Source organism: Silurus aristotelis, assembly GCF_946808225.1.
Source record: "Silurus aristotelis genome assembly, chromosome: 22".
Lineage (NCBI taxonomy): Eukaryota > Metazoa > Chordata > Actinopteri > Siluriformes > Siluridae > Silurus > Silurus aristotelis.
Window position 1 is genome coordinate 11,417,342 of NC_139595.1, and position 21,305 is coordinate 11,438,646.

Genomic DNA, 21,305 nt, shown 5'->3' on the forward strand with positions numbered 1-21,305 from the left:
TTTCTACAACTGATATGTTCACTTTCTACAGTTTTTTTATCAAATTTTGATCATCATTATGAAAATTCATATTTTCATAATAACTATTATATTTTTACAAAAAAAATGCTATATCAGGGAAAAAAGATTTATTAAGTCTTATTATTAACATTTAAGAACATTGCGGTCAAGTGCATACGATATGTGCACTTCAAAAAACCGTTTTTTTTCGTCCTACAAGGCTGAGACTTGCTGAATCGTATTTTCAGCTTCTAGGAAGCTCATTTATTACAACACATACACGGCTTGGCCAAACATGTGGTGCTGATTTGTTTTTGATAATTTATGACTTTCTACAACTGATATGTTCACTTTTTATAGTTTTAAAAAAAAAATTTTGATCATGAATATGAAAATACATATTTTCATAATAACTATCATATTTTAACAAAAAAAGTGCTATTTTAGGCAAACATGATTTATTATGTCTTATCTCATGTTTGATAGGTAAAAGCATTGTGGTCAAGTGCATGCGATATGTGCAAATATAACATGGTTAAAAAAAACGTTTTCCTTTCGTCCTGCGAGGCTGAGCCTTGCGGAATCGCATTTTCAGTTTCTAGGAAGGTCATTCATTACAGCACATACACGGCTTGGCCAAACATGTGGTGTTGATAGGTTTTTAAAGAATTCTCACTTTCTACAACTGATATGTTCACTTTTTACAGTTTTTTATCAAATTTTGATCATAAATATGAAAATTTATATTTTCATAATAACTATCATATTTTTACGAAAAAAGTGCTATTTTAGGCAAAACATGATTTATTATGTCCTATCGCATTATTACCATGTGAAAACATTGTATTCTTATATGTGCAAATGTAAAATGGTTCAAAAAAACGTTTTTCTTTCGTCCTACGAGGCTGAGACTTGCTGAATCGCATTTTCAGTTTCTAGGAAGCTCATTTATTTCAGCACATACACGGCTTGGCCAAACATGTGGTGCTGAAACGTTTTTGATTAATTATGACTTTATACAACTGAAATGTTCACTTTTTTAGTTTTTTATAAAGTTTTGATCAAGAATATGAAAATTCATATTTTCATAACAACTATCATAATTTTACGAATAAAGTGCTATTTTAGGCAAAACATGATTTATTATGTCTTATCTAATCTTTAAAATGTAAAAGCATTGTGGTCAAGTGCATGCGATATGTGCAAATATAACGGTTAAAAAAAAGTTTTCCTTTCGTCCTGCGAGGCTGAGACTTGCGGAATCGCATTTTCAGTTTCTAGGAAGCTCATTTATTACAGCATACACACGGCTTGGCCAAACATGGTGTAAAAAGGTTTTTGATAATTTATGACTTTCTACAACTGATATGTTCACTTTCTACAGTTTTTTTATCAAATTTTGATCATCAATATGAAAATTCATTTTTTCCTAATATCATATTTTTACGACAAAAGTGCTATATCAGGCAAAAAAGATTTATTAAGTTTTATCTTATTATTAACATTTAAGAACATTGCTGTCAAGTGCATAAGATATGTGCAAATATAACGGTTAAAAAAACCGTTTTCCTTTCGTCCTACAAGGCTGAGACTTGCTGAATCGTATTTTCAGTTTCTAGGAAGTTTATTTATTACAACACATACACGGCTTGGCCAAACATGTGGTGCTGATTTGTTTTGATAATTTATGACTTTCTACAACTGATATGTTCACTTTTTATAGTTTTTTTAAAATAAATTTTGATCATGAATATGAAAATACATATTTTCATTAGAACTATCATATTTTAACAAAAATAGGGCTATTTTAGGCAAACATGAATAATTATGTCTTATCTCATCTTTGACAGTTAATAGCATTGTGGTCAAGAGAATGCGATATGTGCAAATATAACATTGTTCAAATAACCGTCCTGCAACGCTGAGTCTTGCGGAAACGCATTTTCAGTTTCTAGGAATTTTTCAGTTTTTACGAAAAAAGTGCTATATCAGGCCAAACATGATTTATAATGTCCTATCGCATCATAAACATGTAAAAACATTGTTTCTAAATGTATTCCGATTTGTGCAAATATAACGGTTCAAAAACAACGTTTTTCTTTCGTTCTGCGAGGTTGAGACTTGGGGAATCGCAATTTCTTGGAAGCTCATTCATTACTGCACATACACGGCTTGGCCAAACTATTATTTTTGTATGAAAAACTTGACTGGTTCTGATGTTTAAAGTCTTTTTTTCTCCTTATTCCACTTTTTAACGTTTTTTTTTTTTTAATGAACTTTTGCTTATGAATACGAGAAATCCCAATAAATGAAAAAAGATAAAAGAATTATGAAAAAAAATGTCATAATTATGTTGAAATTTGATTTGGCATGTAACATATTTTAATTATTCGTGTACTTATTGTACTTTATCATTGACATTTTCTTATGGAAATAAAAATTCATATATTTATATATTTTTAATAAAGAAAATATTTTTGTCAAAACTGTCATGTAAACTTTAAAATATTTTTTTCTGAAATTTTAATTCTAAATATGAAAATGTAAACTTTTTAATATCAGATTTTCATGAAAAAAAGTTCATTTTGTCAAAACGTGATATTTCATGTCAGAATTTTTGTTCACTTTTTTCTTACCTTTTTTACGTTTTGCCATGAACTTATGATTTTAAATATGAAATATTTTCACTATTTTTGAAATTATGCTTTATAATTCATATTAACTATTATATATTTTTTGAAAAGAGTACCTTTCTTGTCAAAACTTGATTGTCGTCAACTTTTTACGACTTCTTTTTCTTTTTCTTTTTTAAATAATTTTTAATAACGTTTTGCTTAAGAGTATGAACATTTATATTTTCATACTAACCGTCCTACTTTTTCTGAGACAAAATACATCTATTTCTTAAAACATGATTTCTCATGTTAATTTTTAGTTTTTCATTCACTTTGAAACGGTAATTTTTTAATAGAAAAAAATATATTTTCCCAAAAGATGAAAAAAGATGAAAGAATTATGAAAAAAGTCATATTAATGTCAAAAGATGATTTGGCATGTACCATTTTAAGTTTTTTCGTTTAAGCATTGTACTTTGTAATTTTTTTCATGAAAGTTTGTTAATGGAAATAAAAACATATATATGTTTATAATATATTATATGATAAAACTCATATTTTTGTCAAAAACAGTTTAGTCATGTAATGACTTTTTTTTGCACTTCATAAATTTTTTTTCTAAAATGTTGCTTTTTAATAGGAAAATTTGTATTTTTATAATAACTATCGTATTTTTTTTAACGATTTTTGTCAAAACTAATCTGTTGTCACCATCATCATTCACTTAATGAAATTAATCTTAAAAATTCGTATCGTCATATTAAATACTTTATTTTCATGTGTAAATAACAAAAAAACCCCTCTGTCATGTAAATTTTTTGTTCACTTATTTTGTTCGGTTTTTAATACAGTTTTACTTATGAGCATGAACATTTGTACTATTATACTTTTTCTGGAAAAAGTCAAATTTTTGTGAAAACATGGTCAATTTGTAAGGTTTTTTTTGTTCACAATGCCTGTTTAAATACATTTGTAATACAATTGTGCTTATGAATATGTAATTTTATATTTTCATATCTCTTTTTTGTAAAGTCAATTTGGCAAAACGTTTTGTAGTGTCACTTTTTACTTTTTTGTTCACATTTCAATATTCATTATCATTGATCCTATGAAATTATACAAATAAAAATATTATATATGAAGTTATGATTAATTACATTTTCTTTTAAGATTAAACAAATCATATTTTAGATAAAACTTGATTTGTCATTGATTTGTTTTATTCCCCTTATTCCACTTTTTAACAGATTTTAATGAAATTGTGAATGCAAAAATTCATATTTCGCCAATAGATATGTTTTTGGTGAAAAAGGTCATTTCTGTCAAATCATGATTTGGCATGTAACACATTTAGCTTTTCGTTTATGTATTGCACTTTGTAAAGTATTTTATCATGAAATTTTGCATATGAAAATAACAATCCATATATTTGAAACGTTTTTATGAAAGAATCATTTTTTTTTTATTAAATATAGATTGAGTATAAAAATTAATTATTTTATAATAACTTTGTTTCATTGACATTTTACATGTTTACATTTTTTTTTCCTGAAATGAATTTTCGCAATACTAAAATTCATATATTTATTATAACTATTATGTTATGAAAATCAAAATAAATAAATTGTCAAAATTTTTATGGCAGTATTTTTGGTAAACTATTGCACCATTTGACATTTTTTTCCAGGACATTATGCTGATGAAAATAAAAATTAATTTATTCATAATATATATTCTTATGAAATAAATTTTTTTTCTTGAGTATGAAAATTAATATTTTCATAATACACAATGTATAAATACAAATAAGGAAAAAGTACGTATTGCAGGTAGTATTTCACCCTGGTAGTATTTTTACACAGTAAAACAGTAAGAACAGTAACTATTAACAGTTAATAACAGTGTGTATTATGGTGAATGGTTCACTGGGAGCAGCTTTGATTGTAAAGTCTAATAGCAGCAGGGAGAAAAGACCTTCTGTATCGCTCTTTCAGACATTTAGGATGTAACAGTCTGTCACTGAAGGAGCTGCTCAACGATAAAACGGTTTTATACAGGTGGTTAGAGGCATTCTCCAGCAAAGATATTAGTTTTGCTACCATCCTCCTTTCTTCCACCTCCTGTACAGTGTCCAGGGGAATATCCAGCTAGTGTCCAGGGGAATATCCAGCTAGCCTTCCTGATCAGCCTCTTCCTATATATGAGTTTTAAAAAATAAAAAATATTATAAATATAGGAATTTTTATTTTCATTAGCAAACTTCATGAAAAATAGTTACAAAGTACAATACGTTCAAGAAAAACTAAAAAATTTTACATGCCAAATAATCATAAACTAAATATATTACATGCCAAATCGTGTTTTGACAGAAATAAGATTTTTTCCATCTTTTTTCATCTATTGGGAAAAAATTATTTATCATATTCATGAGCATAATTTAATTAAAAACCGTTAAAATGTGGAATAAGGAAAAAAAGATCAGGTTGATTGATGAACAACTGAAGGAAAAAAAGAGAAATTGACATGAGAAATCATGTTTTGAATAATATATGGCTTTATACTCATAAAACGTAGGAAAGTTATTATGAAAATATAAATTCATACTCATAAGCATATCCATTTTGAAAAAAATTATTATTGTTTTGAAAATATGAAATTTGTATTCCGAAGGTACATTTCAGGAAAAAAACATTAAAAAGTGCAAAACTTCAGGTGACATTGCAAATAATATTTTGACAACAATATGAGTTTGTTCATTAAAATATATTATAAATATAAGAATTTTTATTTTCATGAGCAAAGTTTCATGAAAAATTACAAAATACAATGTTTAAACAAAAAAACAAAAATGGTACATGCCAAATCATGTTTTAACAGAAATATGACTTTTTTTTCATAGTTTTTTCATCTATTTGGACAATACTATTTTTTATATTAATGATAACCGTTACAAAGTGAATGAAAAACTAAAAATTGACATGAGAAATCATGTTTTAAGAAATAGATGTATTTTGTCTCAGAAAAAGTAGGACGGTTATTATGAAAATATAAATGTTTATACTCCTAAGCAAAATGTTTTTAAAAATTAAAAAAAAAAAGAATAAGGGATCAAAAAAGGTGACAACAAATCAAGTTTGACAAGAGATGTACTCTTTTCATAAATGATTAAGCATAATTTCATTAAAAGTGAAAATATGTTTTCATATTCAGAATCATAATTTTATGACTAAACTTAAATGGTGCAGTAAGTGAACGAAATTTCTGCCATGAAAAATGATTTGACAAAATGAAATTTTTTTATGAAAATCTGATATCACAAAAATGTTTACATTTTAATATTCAGAAGCAACATTTCAGAAAAAAATGCTAAAATGTGCAAAAAGTTAACATGACAAAGTTTTGACAAAAATATGTTTTTTAATAAAATATATTACATAATTTAATTAGAAACCGATTTGTTTTGAGAACAATTACTAATTATTAATATTATAAAATATTTTTTTAAATAGCATTTTAATTTAATGAAGAAATTGTTAGAGAGAAGATAAAACCCAAAGCTTGGTGAACTTTTATAGTTAATTTGCCTCTTAACAAACACTCAAATCAGCTATTAATGTAAGGTTTTTTTTTATTTATTTATATATATATATATATATATATATATATATATATATATATATATATATATATATATAATAATACACATTAACTATCATGTATAATCAAACCTGTTTCTTTTGGCTTCAGAACTGAAGAGCAGAACTGATAAATATATTGCATCCTTTCTTTTACTAGAATACTGAAAACTGAGACTTTGGACTTCTTATATAGTGTGCAATTTTTATTAAAAACCAAAAGAAACTTAGAACATGAAGTTGAAGAAAGCACAAGGACTGCAGTGGGCATTTAGTCTTGTCTTCATGTTGGTTTACAGCATGTATAAATTCCGCCTGTGTAGATTATTTCCATATTTAACTTGGGCATTAGTCTTAAACTTTTGATATTAGTAGTAATAATAGAAAAAAATAACCACTGAATACACGCATGTCGACATTAATATTATGTTTTTGTACATCACTATTCAGTCATGCAATTTTTCTTCTTTCGTTTTCGTTACAAAAGGCAATAAGTGAACGAAAAAAAAAACTAAAAATGTTACATGCTAAATCATGTTTTGACAGAAATGACCATAATTTTTCATCTTTTTTCATCTATTGAGAAAATATCAATTTTCATATTCATAAGCATAATCTCATTAGAAACCGTTAAAAAGTAAAATAAGTTGAAAAAACGTGACAATCAAGTTTTGTCAAAAACGACTTTTCATAAATCATGTTGACATTATGACTTTTTCATACAAAAGTTATTGTGAAAATATGAATTATTATATCAATTAGCATAAGTTCATGAATACCCATTACAAAAGTCAATAAGTGAACAAAAAAACCCCTACAAATTGCCGTCATGTTTTGACAAAAAGTTAACTTTTTTCCAGAAAAAGTAGTATGAATTTTCATTCTCATAAGCAAACGTATTACAAACCATTAACAGTGGAACAAGGAGAAAAAAACAGTGACATGACAAATCAAATTTGTATAAAATGAAATGATTTTTCATTAAAATATAATATTTAATATGAAAATATGAATTTTTAAGCATAATTTTATTAAAAACCAGTTAAAATTAAAAAATGTGAATGATGATGGTAACAATAAATTTGTTTTGAGAATTTACATTTTATTTACACAAGATATTATAGTTGTTGTCAAAATATGAATATATTCATAAGCATAATTTCATTAAAAAAAATTAAAATGGTGCAATAAGTTAATCGAAAATAATGACATGATATCTTATTTTTAAGGTACATTGCAGGAAAAAAAATTTAAAGTCTAAGAAGTCAATGAAACGTGACGACAGAGCTTTGACAAAAATATATATATTTTTTTTCAAATATATACAAAAAAGACATTAATTTGCATTTTCATAAGAAAATTTCATGAAAAACCGTTACAAAGTACAATGCGTAAACAAAGAAAATAAAAATGTTACATGCCACCTGTTTTGATAGAAATATTACGTTTTTTAAAATAATTTTTCTATTCTTTTTTCTAAATATTTTTAATCTATTGGGACAATATGAATTTTCATATGCATAACCATATTTCAATTAGAATCCGTTAAAAAGTGGAAATAACGACATTAAAAATCAAGTTTTGTCAAAAACATGACTTTTCATGAATCATGTTTTTTTATACAAAAATAATATTTTGGCCAACCGTATGTGTTTTAAAGAACGAACTTCCTATGAGATTCCGCAAGCGTCAGCCTCCAGGACGAAAGGAAAACTGTTTTTCGAACGGTGTTATATTTGCACATATCTCGTGCACTTGACCACAATGTTTTAACATGTTTATGATGAGATAAGACATACAACAAAAACATGAAGTCTGGGCTTCTCTGCTTAGACTGCTGCCCCCGCGACCCGGCCTCAGAAAAGCGAGAGAAGATGATGATGATGATGATGATGATGATGATGATGATGATGAAATTTTTAAATAAACAATATGATAGTTATTAAAAAATGGTTATAATAATTAGCATATTTTTATTAATAATTGTTAAAAAGTTAAATAAAGAATCAAAAAAGGTGACATGACCAAGTTTTGAGAAAAAAAACCTTTTCTAATAAACCTAAACATTATGAATATATAATAACTAATATATAATAAAAAATAAATATTTAACGAATTTTCATGCTCATAAGTAAACATTTATTAAAAACCATTAAAATTGGAATAAATGAACAAAAAAATAATTTACATGCCAAAAGTAAAAAAAAAAGTGATTTCATAAAAATAAAGTAGTTATTATGAAAATATGAATTTTTAAGCTTAATTTCATTAAAGAACTGTTAAAATTGCAAAAAGTAAATGATGATGGTGACAACAGATTTGTTTTGAGAACAATTACTTTTTTTTAAGTTAGAGTTACTGAAAATGTACAAAATTTGAATGTTTATATTTAAATGCATAATTTCATTAAAAATATGTAAAATGGCACAATACAGTGAGGAAAAAAACTACATTTTTAGTTTTGTCAAAAATGTCTATTGTTTTGAAAATATGATAATTAAAAAATTAAAATTGTAATATTCAGACACAACATTTTAGGATTAAAAAAAAAAAACACTGGATGACAAAGTTTTGACGAAAAGTATGGGTATTATAATAAAAATTATATATATGTACAAAGGGGGACAGGGGAGGGTTACCTACGTATTAAGCATTATACGTATTAAGTCAAAAACATGACTTTTATTATACAAAAATATAAGTAATTATGAAAATATGAGTTTTTATATTATAAAATATTTTTTTAAATAGCATTTTAATTTAATGAATAACCGTTACAAAAGGCAATAAGTGAACGAAAAAAAAAAAAAATGTTACATGCTAAATCATGTTTTGACAGAAATTACCATAATTTTTCATCTTTTTTCATCTATTGAGAAAATATCAATTTTCATATTCATAAGCATAATCTCATTAGAAACCGTTAAAAAGTAAAATAAGTTGAAAAAACGTGACAATCAAGTTTTGTCAAAAACGACTTTTCATAAATCATGTTGACATTATGACTTTTTCATACAAAAGTTATTGTGAAAATATGAATTATTATACCAATTAGCATAAGTTCATGAATACTCATTACAAAAGTCAATAAGTGAACAAAAAAACCCCTACAAATTGCCGTCATGTTTTGACAAAAAGTTAACTTTTTTCCAGAAAAAGTAGTATGAATTTTCATGCTCATAAGCAAACGTATTACAAACCATTATCAGTGGAACAAGGAGAAAAAAACAGTGACATGACAAATCAAGATTTGTATAAAATGAAACGTTTTTTCATTAAAATATAATATTTAATATGAAAATATGAATTTTTAAGCATAATTTCATTAAAAAACAGTTAAAATTAAAAAATTTGAATGATGATGGTAACAATAAATTTGTTTTGAGAATTTACGTTTTATTTACACAAGATATTATAGTTGTTGTCAAAATATGAATATATTCATAAGCATAATTTCATTAAAAAAAATTAAAATGGTGCAATAAGTTAATCGAAAATAATGACATGATATCTTATTTTTAAGGTACATTGCAGGAAAAAAAATTTTAAAGTCTAAGAAGTCAATGAAACGTGACGACAGAGCTTTGACAAAAATATATATATTTTTTTCAAATATATACAAAAAAGACTAATTTGCATTTTCATAAGAAAATTTCATGAAAAACCGTTACAAAGTACAATGCGTAAACAAAGAAAATAAAAATGTTACATGCCACCTGTTTTGATAGAAATATTACGTTTTTTTTAATAATTTTTCTATTCTTTTTTCTAAATATTTTTTAATCTATTGGGAAAATATGAATTTTCATATGCATAACCATATTTTAATTAGAATCCGTTAAAAAGTGGAAATAACGACATTAAAAATCAAGTTTTGTCAAAAACATGACTTTTCATGAATCATGTTTTTTTATACAAAAATAATATTTTGGCCAACCGTATGTGTTTTAAAGAACGAACTTTCTATGAGATTCCGCAAGCGTCAGCCTCCAGGACGAAAGGAAAACTGTTTTTCGAACGGTGTTTGCACATATCTCGTGCACTTGACCACAATGTTTTTACATGTTTATGATGAGATAAGACATACAACAAAAACATGAAGTCTGGGCTTCTCTGCTTAGACTGCTGCCCCCGCGACCCGGCCTCGGAAAAGCGAGAGAAGATGATGATGATGATGATGATGATGATGATGATGATGATGATGATGATGATGACATTTTTAAATAAACAATATGATAGTTATTAAAAAATGGTTATAATAATTAGCATATTTTTATTAATAATTGTTAAAAAGTTAAATAAAGAATCAAAAAAGGTGACATGACCAAGTTTTGAGAAAAAAAACCTTTTCTAATAAACCTAAACATTATGAATATATAATAACTGATATATAATAAATAATAAATATATAACGAATTTTCATGCTCATAAGTAAACATTTATTAAAAACCATTAAAATTGGAATAAATTAACAAAAAAAAATTTACATGCCAAAAGTAAAAAAAAAAGTGATTTCATAAAAATAAAGTAGTTATTATGAAAATATGAATTTTTAAGCTTAATTTCATTAAAGAACTGTTAAAATTGCAAAAAGTAAATGATGAAGGTGACAACAGATTTGTTTTGAGAACAATGACTTTTTTTTTAAGTTAGAGTTACTGAAAATGTACAAAATATGAATGTTTATATTTAAATGCATAATTTCATGAAAAAAAGTAAAATGGTACAATACAGTGAGGAAAAAACTACATTTTTAGTTTTGTCAAAAATGTCTATTGTTTTGAAAATATGATAATTAAAAAATTAAAATTGTAATATTCAGACACAACATTTTAGGATTTAAAAAAAAAAAACTGGATGACAAAGTTTTGACGAAAAGTATGGGTATTATAATAAAAATTATATATATGTACAAAGGGGGACAGGGGAGGGTTACGTACGTATTAAGCATTATACGTATTAAGTCAAAAACATGACTTTTATTATACAAAAATATAAGTAATTATGAAAATATGAGTTTTTATATTATAAAATATTTTTTTAAATAGCATTTTAATTTAATGAATAACCGTTACAAAAGGCAATAAGTGAACGAAAAAAAAAAAAAAAGGTTACATGCTAAATCATGTTTTGACAGAAATTACCATAATTTTTCATCTTTTTTCATCTATTAAGAAAATATCAATTTTCATATTCATAAGCATAATCTCATTAGAAACCGTTAAAAAGTAAAATAAGTTGAAAAAACGTGACAATCAAGTTTTGTCAAAAACGACTTTTCATAAATCATGTTGACATTATGACTTTTTCATACAAAAGTTATTGTGAAAATATGAATTATTATATCAATTAGCATAAGTTCATGAATACCCATTACAAAAGTCCATAAGTGAACAAAAAAACCCCTACAAATTGCCGTCATGTTTTGACAAAAAGTTAACTTTTTTCCAGAAAAAGTAGTATGAATTTTCATGCTCATAAGCAAACGTATTACAAACCATTAACAGTGGAACAAGGAGAAAAAAACAGTGACATGACAAATCAAGATTTGTATAAAATGAAACGTTTTTTCATTAAAATATAATATTTAATATGAAAATATGAATTTTTAAGCATAATTTCATTAAAAACCAGTTAAAATTTAAAAAATGTGAATGATGGTAACAATAAATTTGTTTTGAGAATTTACGTTTTATTTACACAAGATATTATAGTTGTTGTCAAAATATGAATATATTCATAAGCATAATTTCATTAAAAAAAATTTAAATGGTGCAATAAGTTAATCGAAAATAATGACATGATATCTTATTTTTAAGGTACATTGCAGAAAAAAAAATGTAAAGTCTAAGAAGTCAATGAAACGTGACGACAGAGCTTTGACAAAAATATATATATTTTTTTCAAATATATACAAAAAAGACATTAATTTGCATTTTCATAAGAAAATTTCATGAAAAACCGTTACAAAGTACAATGCGTAAACAAAGAAAATAAAAATGTTACATGCCACCTGTTTTGATAGAAATATTACGTTTTTTTTAAATAATTTTTCTATTCTTTTTTCTAAATATTTTTTAATCTATTGGGAAAATATGAATTTTCATATGCATAACCATATTTCAATTAGAATCCGTTAAAAAGTGGAAATAACGACATTAAAAATCAAGTTTTGTCAAAAACATGACTTTTCATGAATCATGTTTTTTTATACAAAAATAATATTTTGGCCAACCGTATGTGTTTTAAAGAACGAACTTCCTATGAGATATCGCAAGCATCAGCCTCCAGGACGAAAGGAAAACTGTTTTTCGAACGGTGTTATATTTGCACATATCTCGTGCACTTGACCACAATGTTTTTACATGTTTATGATGAGATAAGACATACAACAAAAACATGAAGTCTGGGCTTCTCTGCTTAGACTGCTGCCCCCGCGACCCAGCCTCGGAAAAGCGAGAGAAGATGATGATGATGATGATGATGATGATGATGAAATTTTTAAATAAACAATATGATAGTTATTAAAAAATGGTTATAATAATTAGCATATTTTTATTAATAATTGTTAAAAAGTTAAATAAAGAATCAAAAAAGGTGACATGACCAAGTTTTGAGAAAAAAAAACTTTTCTAATAAACCTAAACATTATGAATATATAATAATTGATATATAATAAATAATAAATATATAACGAATTTTCATGCTCATAAGTAAACATTTATTAAAAACCATTAAAATTGGAATAAATTAACAAAAAAAAAATTTACATGCCAAAAGTAAAAAAAAAAGTGATTTCATAAAAATAAAGTAGTTATTATGAAAATATGAATTTTTAAGCTTAATTTCATTAAAGAACTGTTAAAATTGCAAAAAGTAAATGATGATGGTGACAACAGATTTGTTTTGAGAACAATGACTTTTTTTTAAAGTTAGAGTTACTGAAAATGTACAAAATATGAATGTTTATATTTAAATGCATAATTTCATGAAAAAAAGTTAAATGGTACAATACAGTGAGGAAAAAACTACATTTTTAGTTTTGTCAAAAATGTCTATTGTTTTGAAAATATGATAATTAAAAAATTAAAATTGTAATATTCAGACACAACATTTTAGGATTAAAAAAAAAAAAACACTGGATGACAAAGTTTTGACGAAAAGTATGGGTATTATAATAAAAATTATATATATGTACAAAGGGGGACAGGGGAGGGTTACCTACGTATTAAGCATTATACGTATTAAGTCAAAAACATGACTTTTATTATACAAAAATATAAGTAATTATGAAAATATGAGTTTTTATATTATAAAATATTTTTTTAAATAGCATTTTAATTTAATGAATAACCGTTACAAAAGGCAATAAGTGAACGAAAAAAAAAAAAAAAAGTTACATGCTAAATCATGTTTTGACAGAAATGACCATAATTTTTCATCTTTTTTCATTTATTGAGAAAATATCAATTTTCATATTCATAAGCATAATCTCATTAGAAACCGTTAAAAAGTAAAATAAGTTGAAAAAACGTGACAATCAAGTTTTGTCAAAAACGACTTTTCATAAATCATGTTGACATTATGACTTTTTCATACAAAAGTTATTGTGAAAATATGAATTATTATACCAATTAGCATAAGTTCATGAATACCCATTACAAAAGTCAATAAGTGAACAAAAAAAACCCTACAAATTGCCGTCATGTTTTGACAAAAAGTTAACTTTTTTCCAGAAAAAGTAGTATGAATTTTCATGCTCATAAGCAAATGTATTACAAACCATTATCAGTGGAACAAGGAGAAAAAAACAGTGACATGACAAATCAAGATTTGTATAAAATGAAACGTTTTTTCATTAAAATATAATATTTAATATGAAAATATGAATTTTTAAGCATAATTTCATTAAAAAACAGTTAAAATTAAAAAATTTGAATGATGATGGTAACAATAAATTTGTTTTGAGAATTTACGTTTTATTTACACAAGATATTATAGTTGTTGTCAAAATATGAATATATTCATAAGCATAATTTCATTAAAAAAAATTTAAATGGTGCAATAAGTTAATCGAAAATAATGACGATATCTTATTTTTAAGGTACATTGCAGGAAAAAAAAATTAAAAGTCTAAGAAGTCAATGAAACGTGACGACAGAGCTTTGACAAAAATATATATATTTTTTTCAAATATATACAAAAAAGACATTAATTTGCATTTTCATAAGAAAATTTCATGAAAAACCGTTACAAAGTACAATGCGTAAACAAAGAAAATAAAAATGTTACATGCCACCTGTTTTGATAGAAATATTACGTTTTTTTAAATAATTTTTCTATTCTTTTTTCTAAATATTTTTTAATCTATTGGGAAAATATGAATTTTCATATGCATAACCATATTTCAATTAGAATCCGTTAAAAAGTGGAAATAACGACATTAAAAATCAAGTTTTGTCAAAAACATGACTTTTCATGAATCATTTTTTTTTATACAAAAATAATATTTTGGCCAACCGTATGTGTTTTAAAGAACGAACTTCCTATGAGATTCCGCAAGCGTCAGCCTCCAGGACGAAAGGAAAACTGTTTTTCGAACGGTGTTATATTTGCACATATCTCGTGCACTTGACCACAATGTTTTTACATGTTTATGATGAGATAAGACATACAACAAAACCATGAAGTCTGGGCTTCTCTGCTTAGACTGCTGCCCCCGCGACCCGGCCTCGGAAAAGCGAGAGAAGATGATGATGATGATGATGATGATGATGATGATGATGATGAAATTTTTTAATAAACAATATGATAGTTATTAAAAAATGGTTATAATAATTAGCATATTTTTGTTAATAATTGTCAAAAAGTTAAATAAAGAATCAAAAAAGGTGACATGACCAAGTTTTGAGAAAAAAAACCTTTTCTAATAAACCTAAACATTATGAATATATTATTGTTTATGATCATAATTTAATGAAAAGCCACTTTAAGATTCAATAGGCAAAGGAAAAAGGAAAAGGTGACAAGACAATTCATGTTTTGACAAATATAAAAACGATAATTGTTATGATATTGATTTGCATAATTTTATTTAAACCAGTCAATAAAGTGCAATATGCGAACAAAAATTAAAAAATTTGTTATGACCATGTTTGACAAAATGGACATTTCTTAATTTGCATAATTTCTTTAAAACCCGTTAACAATGGAATGAAAAAAGGTGACACGACAAAAGTTTTTACAAAAAAAATTTACCTGTTGTAGTTATGAAAATATTAATGATTATACTATATTTTCATACGCATAAGCAAAACTGTATTAAAACCATTAAAAGTGAAATGAGGGACGGAAAAATGATGACAGGACAAAAGTTTTTTATATAAATGTTATTAAAAAAATATGATTTTTTTATTTCCATAAGCATAATTTCATGAAAAACCGGTACAAAGTAAAATACTTTAATTTTATGAATTTATGAATAAATAGGTGTTTATGAATTTTCATATTTATAAGCATAATTTCATTAAAGGCCATTAAAAAAATGGGGAAAAAAGGGGAAAACAGACGACTTTTGTTACACATAAATGAAAGTAATTATAAAGATATTAATTAATTAGCATAATTACATGAATAACCGTTACAAAGGGAAATACGTGAACGGAAAACACTAAAAATTGACATGAGAAATTATATATTTTAAAAAATAGATGTCTTTTTCCTCAGAAAAAGTAGTGTATTTATTGAGAAAATATAAATATTTATACTAATGCAAAATCTTATTAAAAACCTTTAAAAAAAGAATAAGGGAAAACAGGGTGCAGGAAGTGAACAAAAATACTGACATGAAAAAATCTGATAGGTACATATACAATAATAAAAATAAAAATAAATTTTCATATTCAGAAGCAACATTTGAGAAAAAAATAAAAAAGTGCAAAAGGTCAACATGACATGACAAAGTTTTGACAAAAATATAAGTTTTTTCAATGAATATATGAATTTTTATTTCCATAGGCATATTTTTTTCAAAAACTTTTAAAAGTCAGGTACATTAAATAAAAATTTATAAAAATATAAATTCATACTCATAAGCATATCACGTTTTGAAAAAATTTATTATTGTAATGAAAATATGAATTTTGTTTTCCGAAGGTACATTTCAGGAAAAAAAACATTCAAAAGTGCAAAACTGCAGGTGACATTGCAAATGAACACGTGACATGGCAAATTATATTTTGACAAAAATATGAGTTTGTTCATGAAAATATATTATATTATATCATGAAAAAAAGTAAAATGGTACAATACAGTGAGGAAAAAACTACATTTTTAGTTTTGTCAAAAATGTCTATTGTTTTGAAAATATGATAATTAAAAAATTAAAATTGTAATATTCAGACACAACATTTTAGGATTTAAAAAAAAAAAAACTGGATGACAAAGTTTTGACGAAAAGTATGGGTATTATAATAAAAATTATATATATGTACAAAGGGGGACAGGGGAGGGTTACGTACGTATTAAGCATTATACGTATTAAGTCAAAAACATGACTTTTATTATACAAAAATATAAGTAATTATGAAAATATGAGTTTTTATATTATAAAATATTTTTTTAAATAGCATTTTAATTTAATGAATAACCGTTACAAAAGGCAATAAGTGAACGAAAAAAAAAAAAAAATGTTACATGCTAAATCATGTTTTGACAGAAATTACCATAATTTTTCATCTTTTTTCATCTATTAAGAAAATATCAATTTTCATATTCATAAGCATAATCTCATTAGAAACCGTTAAAAAGTAAAATAAGTTGAAAAAACGTGACAATCAAGTTTTGTCAAAAACGACTTTTCATAAATCATGTTGACATTATGACTTTTTCATACAAAAGTTATTGTGAAAATATGAATTATTATACCAATTAGCATAAGTTCATGAATACCCATTACAAAAGTCAATAAGTGAACAAAAAAAACCCTACAAATTGCCGTCATGTTTTGACAAAAAGTTAACTTTTTTCCAGAAAAAGTAGTATGAATTTTCATGCTCATAAGCAAACGTATTACAAACCATTATCAGTGGAACAAGGAGAAAAAAACAGTGACATGACAAATCAAGATTTGTATAAAATGAAACGTTTTTTCATTAAAATATAATATTTAATATGAAAATATGAATTTTTAAGCATAATTTCATTAAAAAACAGTTAAAATTAAAAAATTTGAATGATGATGGTAACAATAAATTTGTTTTGAGAATTTACGTTTTATTTACACAAGATATTATAGTTGTTGTCAAAATATGAATATATTCATAAGCATAATTTCATTAAAAAAAATTTAAATGGTGCAATAAGTTAATCGAAAATAATGACATGATATCTTATTTTTAAGGTACATTGCAGGAAAAAAAAATTAAAAGTCTAAGAAGTCAATGAAACGTGACGACAGAGCTTTGACAAAAATATATATATTTTTTTCAAATATATACAAAAAAGACATTAATTTGCATTTTCATAAGAAAATTTCATGAAAAACCGTTACAAAGTACAATGCGTAAACAAAGAAAATAAAAATGTTACATGCCACCTGTTTTGATAGAAATATTACGTTTTTTTAAATAATTTTTCTATTCTTTTTTCTAAATATTTTTTAATCTATTGGGAAAATATGAATTTTCATATGCATAACCATATTTCAATTAGAATCCGTTAAAAAGTGGAAATAACGACATTAAAAATCAAGTTTTGTCAAAAACATGACTTTTCATGAATCATTTTTTTTTATACAAAAATAATATTTTGGCCAACCGTATGTGTTTTAAAGAACGAACTTCCTATGAGATTCCGCAAGCGTCAGCCTCCAGGACGAAAGGAAAACTGTTTTTCGAACGGTGTTATATTTGCACATATCTCGTGCACTTGACCACAATGTTTTTACATGTTTATGATGAGATAAGACATACAACAAAAACATGAAGTCTGGGTTTCTCTGCTTAGACTGCTGCCCCCGCGACCCGGCCTCGGAAAAGCGAGAGAAGATGATGATGATGATGATGATGATGATGATGATGATGATGATGATGATGATGATGATGATGAAATTTTTAAATAAACAATATGATAGTTATTAAAAAATGGTTATAATAATTAGCATATTTTTATTAATAATTGTCAAAAAGTTAAATAAAGAATCAAAAAAGGTGACATGACCAAGTTTTGAGAAAAAAAACCTTTTCTAATAAACCTAAACATTATGAATATATTATTGTTCATGATCATAATTTAATGAAAAGCCACTTTAAGATTCAATAGGCAAAGGAAAAAGGAAAAGGTGACAAGACAATTCATGTTTTGACAAATATAAAAACGATAATTGTTATGATATTAATTTGCATAATTTTATTTAAACCAGTCAATAAAGTGCAATATGCGAACAAAAATTAAAAAATTTGTTATGACCATGTTTGACAAAATGGACATTTCTTAATTTGCATAATTTCTTTAAAACCCGTTAACAATGGAATGAAAAAAGGTGACACGACAAAAGTTTTTACAAAAAAAATTTACCTGTTGTAGTTATGAAAATATTAATGATTATACTATATTTTCATACGCATAAGCAAAACTGTATTAAAACCATTAAAAGTGAAATGAGGGACGGAAAAATGATGACAGGACAAAAGTTTTTTATATAAATGTTATTAAAAAAATATGATTTTTTAATTTCCATAAGCATAATTTCATGAAAAACCGGTACAAAGTAAAATACTTTAATTTTATGAATTTATGAATAAATAGGTGTTTATGAATTTTCATATTTATAAGCATAATTTCATTAAAGGCCATTAAAAAAATGGGGAAAAAAGGGGAAAACAGACGACTTTTGTTACACATAAATGAAAGTAATTATAAAGATATTAATTAATTAGCATAATTACATGAATAACCGTTACAAAGGGAAATACGTGAACGGAAAACACTAAAAATTGACATGAGAAATTATATATTTTAAAAAATAGATGTCTTTTTCCTCAGAAAAAGTAGTGTATTTATTGAGAAAATATAAATATTTATACTAATGCAAAATCTTATTAAAAACCTTTAAAAAAAGAATAAGGGAAAACAGGGTGCAGGAAGTGAACAAAAATACTGACATGAAAAAATCTGATAGGTACATATACAATAATAAAAATAAAAATAAATTTTCATATTCAGAAGCAACATTTGAGAAAAAAATTAAAAAGTGCAAAAGGTCAACATGACATGACAAAGTTTTGACAAAAATATAAGTTTTTTCAATGAATATATGAATTTTTATTTCCATAGGCATATTTTTTTCAAAAACTTTTAAAAGTCAGGTACATTAAATAAAAATTTATAAAAATATAAATTCATACTCATAAGCATATCACGTTTTGAAAAAATGTATTATTGTAATGAAAATATGAATTTTGTTTTCCGAAGGTACATTTCAGGAAAAAAAACATTCAAAAGTGCAAAACTGCAGGTGACATTGCAAATGAACACGTGACATGGCAAATTATATTTTGACAAAAATATGAGTTTGTTCATGAAAATATATGATAAATATATGACTTTTCATTTTCATGAGCAAAGTTTCATGAAAAAAATAACAAAGTACAATGCTTAAACGAAAAAACTAAAAATGCTAGATGCCAAAACATGTTTTGACAGAAATATTGGGAAAATATATTTGTTTATATTAATAATAACCGTTACAAAGGGAATGAAAAACTAAAAATTGACATGAGAAATCATGTTTTAAGAAATAGATGTATTTTGTCTCAGAAAAAGTAGAACAGTTAGTGTGAATATATAAATGTTTATACTCAAGCAAAATATTAATTTTTGTAGGGTATGAAAATTCATATTTTCAAATTTTATATGAAAATTCATATTTTTGTTATAACTATTATGTTATGCAAATAGTCATTTTTTGTCAAAATAATTTTTATGGCAGTATTTTTGTTCAAATATTGCAGCATTTGACATTTTTTTCGAGGACATTATGCTTATGAAAATGAAATTAAATTTATTGCTAATATATTCTTATGAAAGAAATTTTTTTCTTGAGTATGAAAATTCATATTTTTATAATAACTATCATAATTTGTAAAAAAAAAAACCAAAACATATTTTTTGTCAAAGAAAAAAGTTTCTCATGTCAATTTCTTTGTTTTTTTCATTCACTTATTGCTTTTTTTAATGGTTATTCATGAAATTATGACAATTGATATAAAAATTCATATTTTCATAATGACTATAATTTTTGTTTGAAAAAACAATTTCAAACCATGATTTATGAGAAGTCATGTTTTTTAACATATTTTATATATATATATATATAAAACATTTTTTTATGTATATTTTTGTCAAAACATTGTCATGTTGACCTTTTGCACGTTTTACATTTTCTTTTTTAAATGTTGCTTCTGAACATGAAAATTAATATTTTTATTTGTTATTGTAAATGTACCTATCAGATTTTCATGACAGGTTACATTTGTCAAAATGTTATAATTCGTCAGTATTTTTGTTCACTTACTGCACCCTTTTACATTTTTTTTTTCTGAAATTATGTTTTTGAATATGAAAACTCATATTTTCACTATAACTATCATACCTTTTATGAAAAATTATTTTTCAAATAAAAAAAATTAAATTTCATGAAATTATGCTTATGGAAATGAATCTATATAATACTATAATAATCTATAATAAGAATCTATAATACTGCCCTTGAATCTATATTTGTACTCAGGACCCCGATCTAAATTGAAAAAAGCTACTTCCAATCCATTTGTTGAAAATACTATTGTGGCATGGTATGAATTCTTGAAACATCTTGGGGAGGTTACCACAATTATCACAATTTACCTCTATTTGGGGTAATACTAACTTTACACCTGGGACACACGATGATGGATTCAAAATTTGGGCAACAAAAGGTTTTAGTAATAAAATCTATGCTTAGTTTTCAGGAATTAAAAACAAAAGTTTGATCTACCTAAAACATTTTTAAATA

At 24.9% G+C, this 21,305-nt stretch overlaps 1 pseudogene across 1 annotated transcript in view; it reads left to right on the forward strand.

Annotated features, from left to right (window-relative positions):
- The window catches only part of LOC310717096, a 34,738-nt pseudogene that overhangs the window by 3,910 nt on the left and 9,523 nt on the right, over positions 1–21,305 (forward strand). The gene's annotated exons all lie outside the window — the stretch shown is intronic.